This window comes from Doryrhamphus excisus, chromosome 10 (genome assembly GCF_030265055.1).
Source record: "Doryrhamphus excisus isolate RoL2022-K1 chromosome 10, RoL_Dexc_1.0, whole genome shotgun sequence".
In the NCBI taxonomy this organism is placed as follows: Eukaryota; Metazoa; Chordata; class Actinopteri; order Syngnathiformes; family Syngnathidae; genus Doryrhamphus; species Doryrhamphus excisus.
Genome location: NC_080475.1, coordinates 11515418 through 11528053, shown reverse-complemented (window position 1 = coordinate 11528053; position 12636 = coordinate 11515418). Strand labels below are relative to the sequence as shown.

The 12636-nt window shown below is 44.5% G+C and overlaps 1 protein-coding gene across 6 annotated transcripts in view; it reads left to right on the top strand.

The window, feature by feature from the left end:
- The window catches only part of plxnb3 (plexin B3), a 38143-nt gene that overhangs the window by 7515 nt on the left and 17992 nt on the right, over positions 1-12636 (top strand). For 3 of the 6 annotated variants that reach the window (XM_058083490.1, XM_058083494.1, XM_058083493.1), the window contains exon 3: positions 4863-4926. The exons of the other annotated variants lie outside the window; for them this stretch is intronic. The gene's annotated coding sequence lies outside the window, so the exon portion shown is untranslated. The remainder of the gene's footprint in view (positions 1-4862; positions 4927-12636) is intronic. 6 annotated transcript variants of the gene reach the window in all.

Below are 12636 nucleotides of genomic sequence, written 5' to 3'. Positions count from 1 at the left end.
TCGTTAACTGCATGTAGCACAGTGTGTGTGTGTGTTTTTTTTGTTGGCATGCCATTTTCTTTGTCTTTGTGAGGACATTTTGGCTGCTCCTCACTAGGAAGCTATGCTAGGATGAGCTCCTTTCACCCCATTACACTCTATCTCTGTGTGTGTGTGTGTGTGTGCGTGCATCCATCACACACATTTCCTCCCAATTACTGCACGTCACCTTTCACCTCCACACCTCCCCCCTTCGTGACTCCGCCCGCTTGATTCGTCGCTCGACAAGCTGCTTTTCCACCCTGAATGAATCCTCCCTCGCCTCCCCCTCACTCGTCCTTCATGTTTTGTTTCTATGCACACATACACACACACATACACGCAGGCAGGGAGGGAGTGTGTTAAATCACACTCATGTCACACTCGCGCACCTGTTTCATCGTCTTAACAAAGACGAACTTTGAAAAAAAAAATCATCCTCGCACACACAACAAACATACGGTTGATTAGCAGCACTCTGATTATTCTCAACTCCTGTTTCCATGCCATTGTTGACATATACAGTAATGTATAAAAGTCTTAGTCTTAGTCAACACGACCGCTCACTCCCAATACTTCAATACGCAATCACGGCCTCCATATATTTCCACGTGCATCCATATCTGTTTTCCTCGTCTCTTGCCTCCAGACAGACAGGAAGTGTTTTTTTTGTGTGCATTAGTTCAGCACCTAGGCACTTCACAGAACGGCATGAGACGCAGTGAGAGTGAGAGCTCTTGTCAGTCATACAGTCGCTTTGTCTCTGGGGGGAAGTAAAAGAGGAGCAATACCTACATGACTGGATTAGCGTTTGCATGCCCACTCATGCTGCTTCACTAGCTTCCACTATTAAGAGATTTACTGTATGCTGAATGTGGGTATCAAACATTGCTGCTGGTGCTGGTGGTCAACTGTATAGGAGGACTTGTTTTAAAAATCACAGAAGGCACATACACGATGCCATGAAAATGAGGGCGGAGGCTCTCTATTTTGTTCCCGCTGATGCTCGCAGAGTGGAGGTTTGCCCTGGAGTATATGTGTGGGAACGAGAGGGACCCAAGAGGAAGAGTGAGGTTACAGGGAGAAGAGATATAGAAGGTGGAGAAATTTAAGTACTTGGGGATTGTGAAAAGGAGGTGAAGAAGCGTGTGCGGCAGGATGGAACGTGTGGAGAAAAGTGTCAGGCGTGATGTGTGATAGAAGAGTTTCAGCTAAAATGAAAGGAACTGTGGTGAAATCAGCCATGTTGTTTGGTCTAGAGTAGGGGTCTCAAAGACGCGACAATGTGGCCCGCAGGACACTAGTTTGAGGCCCCCGCCTTGATATGAAAGTTTAATGTTAGTGCGGCCCGCTCAAGTTTGATATGGATGCTGTATGGTATCATGTACCCAGAAAAAATTATTACGTTTGATTAATGTTCATGTTAAAGGTTAAATAACTGTTAAAAGTTATCCTCCCTATCCGTGTGGAAGTGGTAAGTTTTTGGCTTTTTTAAGTTTAAAGGAAATAACTCGGAGGCTACCATTTAGGTCGCTAGCTCTCTAGTTTGCGAGTTAGCATGTGTCTCAAGACCCTGCAGTTGCGCAATATGTTGTAAATAAAAAGAGTATAAATGTGACTATAGTCGTGTTTTGTCATGTCTACAGGGCTCTAATAATGCTTTGTTCATTTTAATCTGAAAAAAATAATTTGTCTACCCACCAACTATATGTGGTTTCTTAAGTTTTTATTATTTGCTGTTTTATTATTATTATTATTATTATTATTATTATTATTATTATTATTATATTTATTTATTTATTACTGATTTATTGATTTTCTTTATTCTTGATTTGTTTATTTTTCATAAGAGTGGAATGTTTTATCAGACCTTTTCTTGTAGAAAATCAGAACCAAAGCAAAGTTTATTAATTTTTCTGTTTTTAATAAATACGTTTTTTGTTTTTTTTTGTGCAAAACCTGATGTGGCCCAGTCTCACCCAGACCCTAGCTCCAGTGGCCCCCAAGTAAATTGAGTTTGAGACTGGAGGTAGCAGAGATGAGGATGCTGAGGTTCTCATTGGGAGTGACCAGGATGGATAGGATCAGGAAGGAGTACATCTGACAGACATTACGTTATTACATTACATTAACATTAACATTACATTATGTTAGATGCCTTGGGGATAAAGTCAGAAAAAGTACAAAAAGGTTAATTAGCAAGGCACATGTATTATTATATATTATACTATTGGTATGAAATGCGCTATATTAATAAAGATGCCTTGCCTTGAGTGGTTATAAGAAGCCGAAATTCAATGCCAGCAGTATCTGTGTCTGCCCAGGAACTACCATACATGGCTCTGTACAGACACAAAGAAAAGAGCGTCAGAACAGAGCGAAAACAGGATCATGGGGAGTGGCCGTCTCCCAATCTGATGGTTATTGGTCCAGATTTCAAATAGACATTTTTATTTCCGCTTCAGAATTCACAATCAATTTCTACAGAAATTGCTTCATGAAGTATATATCACACTACATGTTGGAATTCATCTTTCCCTCAATGAATCACAGCTCCCCAGTGACGGCAGCACTCGTGTGCTCCCCAGACCATGACGCTGCTCCCGCCACCGTACTTGACTGGAGGCAAGACACAATTATCTCTTACATTTTGCATGCTGTTAAGCCTCATTAAACTCGAGAAGAAAGGGAGCGGATCATGCTGTCCATATTCCCTGCTATGAACCGCAGCTTCCCAAAAATGTCGGCAGCAACCGTGCACGCTACCAACAAGGCAAGACACAATTATTTTGCTACTTGTGTCTGTTGCCAGCTATTTAGGCAATACTGTATGTTGACGTTCAGTGGATACTACATCTATACTGCTGTACACTGACTAATAGCCATGTACTGTACTCTTGTACTGTGTACTTTTGTCAGATATTGTTCTGTGTTGTTTCATGGGTAGACTAAATGTAAGCACAGCAATGTCAGCCATAACTTACACGACAATGTGTTTGCGGACAATTGATTTTTGTTTGTGTGCAACACTTTGTTTTTGTGGGTCGATTTATGCAAATGTTGTGTGATTGGACATATACACAATATTTATGTGTGCTGTTCCACCAGCTGTCCTCACACACGAATACACACACACACACACACGCCCCTTAGGCCATGTATGTGTTGCCTCTTTGTGTGTTTGATTGATGCGAGTGTGTGTGCAGTGGTGCATGTGACCTGTGTGTGTGTGATTAATATTACATGAGGGTCTCAAGTAAAAGTGGACAAACGCCCCCAGATGAGCCTCCTCAGCCCCCCCCCCCACACACACACACGGTTGAGTAAATGCATGAATGTGTGTTGTGACACACTCAGTCATCTCTCTGTCACACACCAGCAGCGTTGACAGTCATCTCACACATTGCCATGACAACAGTGTCTGAGCGTTTGTTAAAACACATATTCACGTGAGAACAATCAGCAGCTGATCTCCAGCAGTTATTATGTCATCATCCAGCACCCAATCACACAAGCTGACTTATTAGCACCTTGGACAGAGCAAATATGATGACAACATGAGCAGTCAGATGACTAAGAAAGACTTTGCTGTGATGACATCAGCTGAGCTAACCTACATCCAGGAGGACGCAACTGGAATATTGAAACAGGAGTAGAGTACATTCAGAAGAAGAACATGCGGATAGGACCAAACTGACAACAGGGTTTCAGCCTTGAGGTTTGATGACATGTTGGAGACGTTTTCATTGCAGTGTAGACAAGCAAATCACTCCTTTCTGAAAACAGTGACATCACCGCCCTGTTGCTGTCACATGACCAAAAGAACAAAAGGGAGTCTTGGAGGCAAAACATGACAAGGTGGTGCTATTAGCAGGATTGCAACCTCTATGAACCACACTTGGAGAAGAGTGACCCATATGCAATTCCATGTGTCTCATTCTTGATTTTTGGATCCTGAGGTTCTCATTGGGAGTGACCAGGATGGATAGGATCAGGAATGAGTACATCAGCGGGACATTACATGTTAGAGGCCTTGGAGATCAAGTCAGAGAGGCCAGACTGAGATGGTTGGGACATGTCCAGAGGAGGGATCGAATATATTGGTAGAAGGATGTTGCCAGGTAGGAGGCGTAGAGGAAGACCAAAGAGGTTTATGGATGTAGTAAGGAGGACATAGGGTGATTTGTGTGAGACGGACAGGGTTGGATGGAGAAGATTGATTTGCTGTGGCGGCCCCTGAAGGGAAAAGCCCAAATAGAAAGAAGAAGATGTAGCAAAAGACAAAAGGGTTTTTTCTTCCTCTATAGTTATGGTGTGTCCCTGTGTTTCACGTAGTATGCCTGATGTATTACATCCTATTCACCTTGTGATCCGACCTGAAAACATTCCCACGTGTATGTCTTAGTTAATGATCTCCCACTGTGGAAATGCCAAAAAAAACAACAACCCAGCAGCGTTCCCGTGTGCGGGGTTAAACAGTAAAATCAGCGCATCGCTCCGTGGTGCCGTGTAGGGAAGGTGTGGCCGGCGTGTCGCTTGTTCACATAAAAGACATCCTCGCTCTACCATCTCTCTCCAAACTTCACGCCTCCAGCTGCTGATTAAATATTAAAAGACCCAGGCCACGCCCCCAGAAGAACACGCCCCCCCCACATGCCTTACAGTGAGGTTCCTCCCCCTCCCCTGTCGCTCTCTCTCTTTCTAGTATAACAATGTGTCTTTGACAATAGGGAGGCTTACTGGCTGCTTCTCAAACCCCCACACCTCCCGCCCCCCCACGCCCACACCCTGGCCCCGCCTCCTCACTCTCTCCATCTGTCTGAGGCTGCCGTCTCCGTCTTCAGGTCTCTCGCGCTCCTTGTCGTCTGGCGGAGGAATGAAAGAAAGACGGGGTGTCTGCTGATTCTAGTAAGTCTCTCTCTTTGATTGACAGCTGGCTGCTAATTGTGCTGACTTGTCATTAATTACACACCAACATCCCGCAGCCTGGCAGCCTGGCAGCCTGGCAGCATGGCAGCATGAGTTCTGCTTCAGGTTCTGAGCTGTCATGATGGATGTGGTCCAGTGAGGCAAGAAGTGACATCCATCATGGGAAGGCGGGAGGTGCTTTGACCTGTGATGGTCCATTGTGTTGACATGTTCTGGTCAGTCCAGCAGATTTTGGGCGGGATGGAACAGGCATTGTGAGCTCTGCAATTTAAACATGTGCTTCTGGATCAGGACCATGTTGGAACATGACCTTCCGGAATCTTTCGCTCGGAGAACTTGACATGGTTGACATCCTCACTTTACAATCAGTGTGACATGAAGGGTCAAAGGTCAGCTGTCCATCAAAATATAAACAATGGCCGCTGAATGTTGTGGTCTTCTTGGAGCAGGTTTAAGAGGTTGTTAGCGTGCTAGCCAACTCGTGTGTGTGTGTGTGTGTGTGTGTCCATACTGACAATACTCATACTTCCATTGTCTGGTTTATGATGGCAACATTCTGGGTCAGAATAATCTAGAATAATCTCAGTTACGAAAAAGAGACATTACCTCAGTTTCTTAGCTTTCTGGTTAGCATTGTTTTTAGCATTAGCATTACAAACCATCTTAATTTGTCGGACATGTTGATGTTACTAGATCTGAAAGACCTGCGATTGACTGGTGACCAGTCCAGGGTGTACGCCGCCTCACGCCTGAATTCGGCTGGAATAGGCTCCAGCATACCGCCATGACTGTAGTGACGATAAGCGAGGGATGCGCTGAGCCACAAAGGAGCTAAGCGGTACTTCACACGGTGCATTTGGGAAGTTGAAAACGGCTGGTTTGTCACAATGCCTCCACTTTATTAGGTTTTCTTTAGCTCGCCTCTATTTTGGTTTGTATTTAAAGTTACTTGGTAAACTTCAATAACTGGTATTGGTAAAGTTCAATAACATGCATGATTGCAACTCAATACATATAACCTGCATTGACTGGCCACAACATTAGGTACACAAGAGCGTGTATGGCTGACATGAGCCATACATAACACATTTAGATCGGTGAGCAGATACAGATAATGGTGTACTCGCTCATCCCTAGCGGCTACGCACGATATCCAGCACACACAAAGCTTTCTAGTTCTTCCAGAATCTGCACCTATTCAGCTGTATTTCTTTGGATTTTGTGGTTCCCGCGAAAATAGTCTGTTTTAATGTATTCCACCCTAATGTTGGTGACATTGCAGAGTGCATAGAAAGAGTTCCAGGTTGTGTCGCTAACTTTATCGGAGTTAATAAATGGTACAGGAGATAATAAACGGCAATTTGTTTTTTTAAAATGTCGGCTTTTAACATACAGCCGTATGTGATCTCGAGACTGGACAGTACGACGTTTCTCAAGAGGTTACTTCAAGGCGTCTCTCAATTGTAATTGAACCCCACCTCCATGACTTACACAAAGTAAACAGGACAATTGTTACTTACCACTTGCTCAGTCCACATCACCAAGTAACATTGGAAAGGCGTTGGCTACTCCAAAGTAATAATCAGCAAATTCACGTATTTTAAACGCGATACTACTAAAAATAACAAAAATTAACTGAATACTCATTTCAGAGTATTGTTGGTTGTTTAGGACAATTTTACTCAAGGAAAAGGTATGCGATGTTACACATATCGGGCTGCACAGTGGTCGAGTGGTTAGAGCGCAGACCTCACAGCTAGTAGACCCGAGTTCAATCCCACCCTCGGCCATCTCTGTGTGGAGTTTGCATGTTCTCCCCGTGCATGCGTGGGTTTTCTCCGGGTACTCCGGTTTCCTCCCACATTCCAAAAACATGCTAGGTTAATTAGCGACTCCAAATTGTCCATAGGTATGAATGTGAGTGTGAATGGTTGTTTGTCTATATGTGCCCTGTTATTGGCTAGCCACCAGTCCAGGGTGTACCCCGCCTCTCGCCCCAAGACAACTGGGATAGGCTCCAGCACCCTCACGACCCTTGTGACGATAAGCGGTAGAAAATGAAAAATTAATGATGTTTTGGTTTACAACATATCAAAGTGGCCATTACATCCTTTTATTTTATTATTACATCCACCCCTGAACACACACTTTGGACTGGTTGTGTTCATCCAGCATATGTGTGTGTGTGTGTGTGTGTGTGTGTAGTATGCTGTGGATGTCATTGAGCCTTAATTATGTCACTCTTTGCTTTTGGAACGGTTGGATCAGAACCTTCCATAAATTGTTGCAAGGTTTGGAAGATTGGTCTGGACCTCTGGAGACCAATCACATGAACCCTGGACACAATTCCTTCAAAGGATTAACAAAGTGTGTCTACTTGATCTATATCTACTGTAGCTGTATGTATTTATATCTACAAGGAGGGACACCTTAACAATAGGGGAGGAAAAAAATGCATGCTACTTTTGTTTGGTCCTGACGCAAACACTGAGGAGTTACCATCCATTTATTCTCTTTCTTCCTCTGCTGACTTGTCTTTGTCTGGGTTGTCATGACAACATATAAAAGTTTTTTTTTTTTTTACTTTAGAGGCAGTGAGCATTATGATGACGGTTCTATGATGGAGACCTAAGCTTTGAGAGGACACAAAGGCCATGATATTGTAGAAGGTTTTACCCATCAGCTTGTTGTGACCTCTATGACCTGTTGGGGGCGCTGTCACAGGTTCCTGAGTGTACTACGCCAACACTGTGTGTGTGTGGAGAAGCGAGGCGTTGATGACTGTTAATGATATTGATGCTGATAGCATCACTGCGTATGAATGTTTCATGGTGAAGATCAGCATTCAGGACTGGTTCTGTGCATCCTTCATCAAGGTGACTTGAAGAAGAACTTTAGAAGAAGATAAAGAAGGTTTCAGACACAGCATAAGAGGCGTAAAAGAGGTGAGACAGCAGCAGTGTGAAAGCCTCAATGCCAATAGAACTAAATTGTGGAGCTTAAAGGGGACCTATTATGCTCACTTTTCAACCCTTTCAGCACAAACAGCTTTGTAGATCTTCCAGAATCTGCACCTATTCGACTGTTTTTCTGTGGATTTTGTCTTTTCCGCGAAAACGGTCTGTTTCAATGTCCTCCAGGCACGCCCACTCTGCTGTGGTTGGTCAAACTCCCAAGCGCTAAAAAAGACTTCGCGTGTTGTGCCGCTAGCTGCAAACCCAACTCCGGTCACATCATGTGATTGCTCTCTTGTGATCGACCTTGTGGCCCATCCCCCTTTTCCAAGTCCTTGTCTGGCTGACCCATATGACCTCCTGACCTGGTCCATTGATGTGCATGGCATGGGCCGCTCCTGCTCTAGCTGTCAGTCAGCCTTGATGCTGCTTGAGAGGATTAGCGGGAGGTTTACAAACGCTGAATAGAGGAATTAAGTCCATTCAGCATCAGAACACGCCGGCCCAGAAAGTCCCCTTCAGGAAAGACTGAGATGGAAATAGACAAAGATGCTGAGAGTGTACATATGTGCGATCAGCAGCTCATTGTTTCAAAGGTTTGATTCCTAAAACATGGCAGAACCCCCTGGCCCTACTGCCTCCATGGTGATGTCTTAGTGTTTTTGTCTCCAATGGAATACTACGTACGCTTCAATAAGTATATATAGAAATAACAATCTCCTTTTTTCTATTTCAATACTTGCTACTACTCTTCAGCCGCCATTACTTCAAGTTAGTCCCTCCCTTTCCGCAACTGATTGAAAATGGAAAGTATCCAGCACTGTGCAATATCCATTTTGGGGATTTTGAGTGCAACCCCCGGGTGCTGACAGTGCAATGTGTTTGCCATACCTACGCGCACAAAAGAGTGCAAGTATTTGAATTGACACACAGCCTCGGTTTTCATTTTTAACATCACACCATCAATGATGATGATGATGATGATGATTGTTTATGTACAGTCACCTGCGTAGACTGACTCACACACACACATGCACACACAAGTAGTTGTGCTCATGAATATTTTGTGTCACAGGCAAGACACAAAGTGTGCTTTCATATCATTTTGTGTCTGACAAGTCTCCAGCACACACACACACACATAAATCCCACCGGGACTTAAAGAGTGTTGTGGAAGGTAGAAGATACAATAACATCATAAAATTATCCTGCAGCTGTAAAAAAAAAAAAAAAAAAGCTAAATGTGAAAAGAAACCCTTTTACAAATGTCAGTTAAAGGAAAACTGCATTTGTTAATGTTCTGTACTCTTTATGTTGTGTGCTGGTTGTCACCTTTTATCCATTGTTGTTGTTGTCGGCCATTTTGCTAGCTATTCAGACTCATTGGTTATATTAATGTTAACTGTTCATGACCTTGGTTTGTTACATTATGTATCTTGTAAATGTTTACCATATTTGTTAAAGGGGATATACTTATGATGTTTTCCCCACTTTTCGGATCTATAAATGTTGTATTCTCGTGTTAAATGATGCTAGAGTTTCAGATAATGAGGTTTGCACGTTTGGAAAGAAGTTTGGGGTGGCGCAAAAAGCTTGGTTTCAAGAGGCGTGATAAAACTGTCCTTTTGTGATGTCACAAAGGGCCGGACTTACTTATATGGACGTGGCTGTAAGTCAGCAAAGCTCTCTGCTCCCTCCAAAAGCTCTGCTCCTCTGTTTACTTGCTAGCAATGGCTCGTACGGGAGTTCCTGATAACGGCATTTCACACTGAACTGTTTTGTAAACATTGGCCAGTATGCAGCTGGACTAGCCGACAAACTTTCCAGTGTAAATGTGTTTATTTTGTGTAAGTCATGGTGCAAAAGCGCTTGCATATAGGGAGCGGGGATGCTAATAGCCGTTTTTCCAACACAATTAGTGGCCACATTAGATGTTACCGATGCTGTAGAAAACTAAAATGCTAAAGCTACTTACCATTGAGAGACGTCTTGAAGTAACCTTTTCTTGGGAAGTGGGACTCTCTAGTCTCTACTTCCGGATCAAATTCGGAATCCAACCCACAAAAGCCGACATTTTGAAAAGATACATCACCGTTTATTATCAACTCCAATATTGTTTGCGGCTAACGGTGAGTGTGACTAACTACAGCGGAGTGGGCGTTTAAATTAAAACTTTTTTACGGGAAAAATGAAATCCAAAGAAATACAGCTGAATAGGTGCAGATTCTGGAAGACCTAGAACACTTTCTGTGCTGGTTATTGTGTGTAGCTGCTCTATAGGAGCCCACAACTCGATACAAAGGGCCAAAGTCATTTTTTTGGTAATTTAATTTGTTGCTTTATTTGTCTCTTTGTATCGTTTTGTTTACCTCGATTGCTTAAGTTGACTACGTTGACGTCTCTGAGGTTTTTCTGGTCCCTCAGCAGACACAGAGTAGAACATACTGATGAGGAAGTCCTTCACACACACACACATACACTTCCCGAAAGTGTGTGTGTGGTCCCTTTGAAGACAAAGTGTGAGAATCACACTTCAAGATGCGTGACGTGTGTGTGTGTGTGCGTGTGAGCGTGCGTGCGCCTGAGGTAAGACAGCGTCTAATATCACCTCGACATGTCGAAAGCATTTACATAGAGAGCGAAGAAGGAGGGGGTAAGAACACTTGAGAGTAAAGGAACCAAGGAACGGGGAGGAGGAAGAGGAGGTAGGGGATGGGGGGGGGGGGTGATGAGGAGGGGGGGGGGGCGTGAAGGGGGTGTGAAGGAACAAAAGAGGATAGATGTCGAAACAAACGCTGCAGTTAACAAAGTAAACTGCTGAATATTTGAATGTTCCGAAAACAGGCAGGGACTTTTCACACGGAGCATCCGCCTTGCTGTTGCCATGGTTACCAGCACTGGATGCACCCCAGAGCTCCTGTTAAATTGACCTTATACTGCAAACAAACAACCAATCACAGAGCAGATCTCTTTTTTTAGAACTACTACGAGATCATTAAGCTTTCAAGACCTGGTTCTCGCGCAGTTCTTGTCTGCTTCCAGGCTTTGGTCCTGATCCAGATCAGAGTCAGCTGGATGTGTTGCAGCCCAGGGCGCATCAGGTGCAGACATTTGACATCCCATAATGCTTCAGCATTGAGGAAGCCCATGGGCGGTCTTTCGGATATTCTTGAGGAAGTCTCGAAGGTTCCTTAAGAAGTCCTTATGGAGGTCATTCTTTGGCCCTTGAGGAGGTCGTTAGGCTGGTCCTTGACGAGTCCTTGTTGAGGGTGAGCAGTCCTGAAGGTGTGGACAGTCTTCAGGGACTGTTAGAGAAGTCCTTAAGGAGGTCATTAACTGGCCCTTGAGGAGGTCCTTGAAGGTCATTAAGGTGGTCTTATAGGAACGGATGTGGAAGTCCTGGGAAGAAATCGTTCTTCTAAAATTCCACATTTATTTTTTATATAATGTTCATGCGGGGCGGGGCGGCACGGCGGTCGAGTGGTTAGCGCGCAGACCTCACAGCTAGGAGACCAGGGTTCAATCCCACCCTCGGCCACCTCTGTGTGGAGTTTGCATGTTCTCCCCGTGGGTACTCCGGTTTCCTCCCACATTCCAAAAACATGCTAGGTTAATTAGCGACTCCAAATTGTCCATAGGTATGAATGTGAGTGTGAATGGTTGTTTGTCTATATGTGCCCTGTGATTGGCTGGCCACCAGTCCAGGGTGTACCCCGCCTCTCGCCTGAAGATAGCTAGGATAGGCTCCAGCACCCCCCGCGACCCTCGTGAGGATAAGCGGTAGAAAATGAATGAATAATGTTCATGCGTGTGCTTTGTTTATCTGCAAGAACATATAAATCACATGATGTCCCATCAACATGAGGATTAGCATCAACATATGCAACACATGTAAACATCCCTGAACCACTTTGGCACACACACACATGCACACAAGCACACACACACACATTTAGCTGTCCAACTTTGTGTCTGCTTTACTTCCTGACAACCTTCAAGTCTTCTGCCTCGATGAATTATTGATGAGTTCCTTTGCATCAGAAGAGCAACTTATTATCATACTGAGTGTGTGCGTGTGTGCATGCAATGAGTCGCCATGGAAATGTGGATGTGGTCCACAGAGAGCGTGCGTGTGTGTGTGTGTGTGAGAGGCCTGAGGCCCCCAGCATATCCCAGCATGCACTAGGGTAAGTTCAGCAGCGAGCACTCGTTCCTTGCACAGCAGGGAGGGTGGGGGGGGGGGGGGGGGGGTAATGAATGGAATGTTTGTATCACTGCTTTTTGATATTTTAATACAAGGTCAGCGCCCCCTGCAGGCTGCTCACGGAGTGATGATGCGTCTCGGTATGCATGACTCCGCCCCTAACTGTCTCAAAAATACTTTAGTGTCCAGTAAAGTCCTAAACGCAAGCACAGAATTAATGTTTTTAGTTTTACATGTACAGTATTTGGGCGGCACGGTGGGAGAGTGGTTAGCGCGCAGACCTCACAGCTAGGAGGACCAGGGTTCAATTGTACCCTCGGCCATCACTGTGTGGAGTTTGCATGTTCTCCCCCGTGTTCTCCCCAAAAATATGCTAGGTTAATTAGCGACTCCAAATTGTCCATAGGTATGAATGTGAGTGTGAATGGTTGTTTGTCTATATGTGCCCTGTGATTGGCTGGCCACCAGTCCAGGGTGTACCCCGCCTCTCGCCCGAAGACAGCTGGGATAGGCTCCAGCACCCCCGCGACC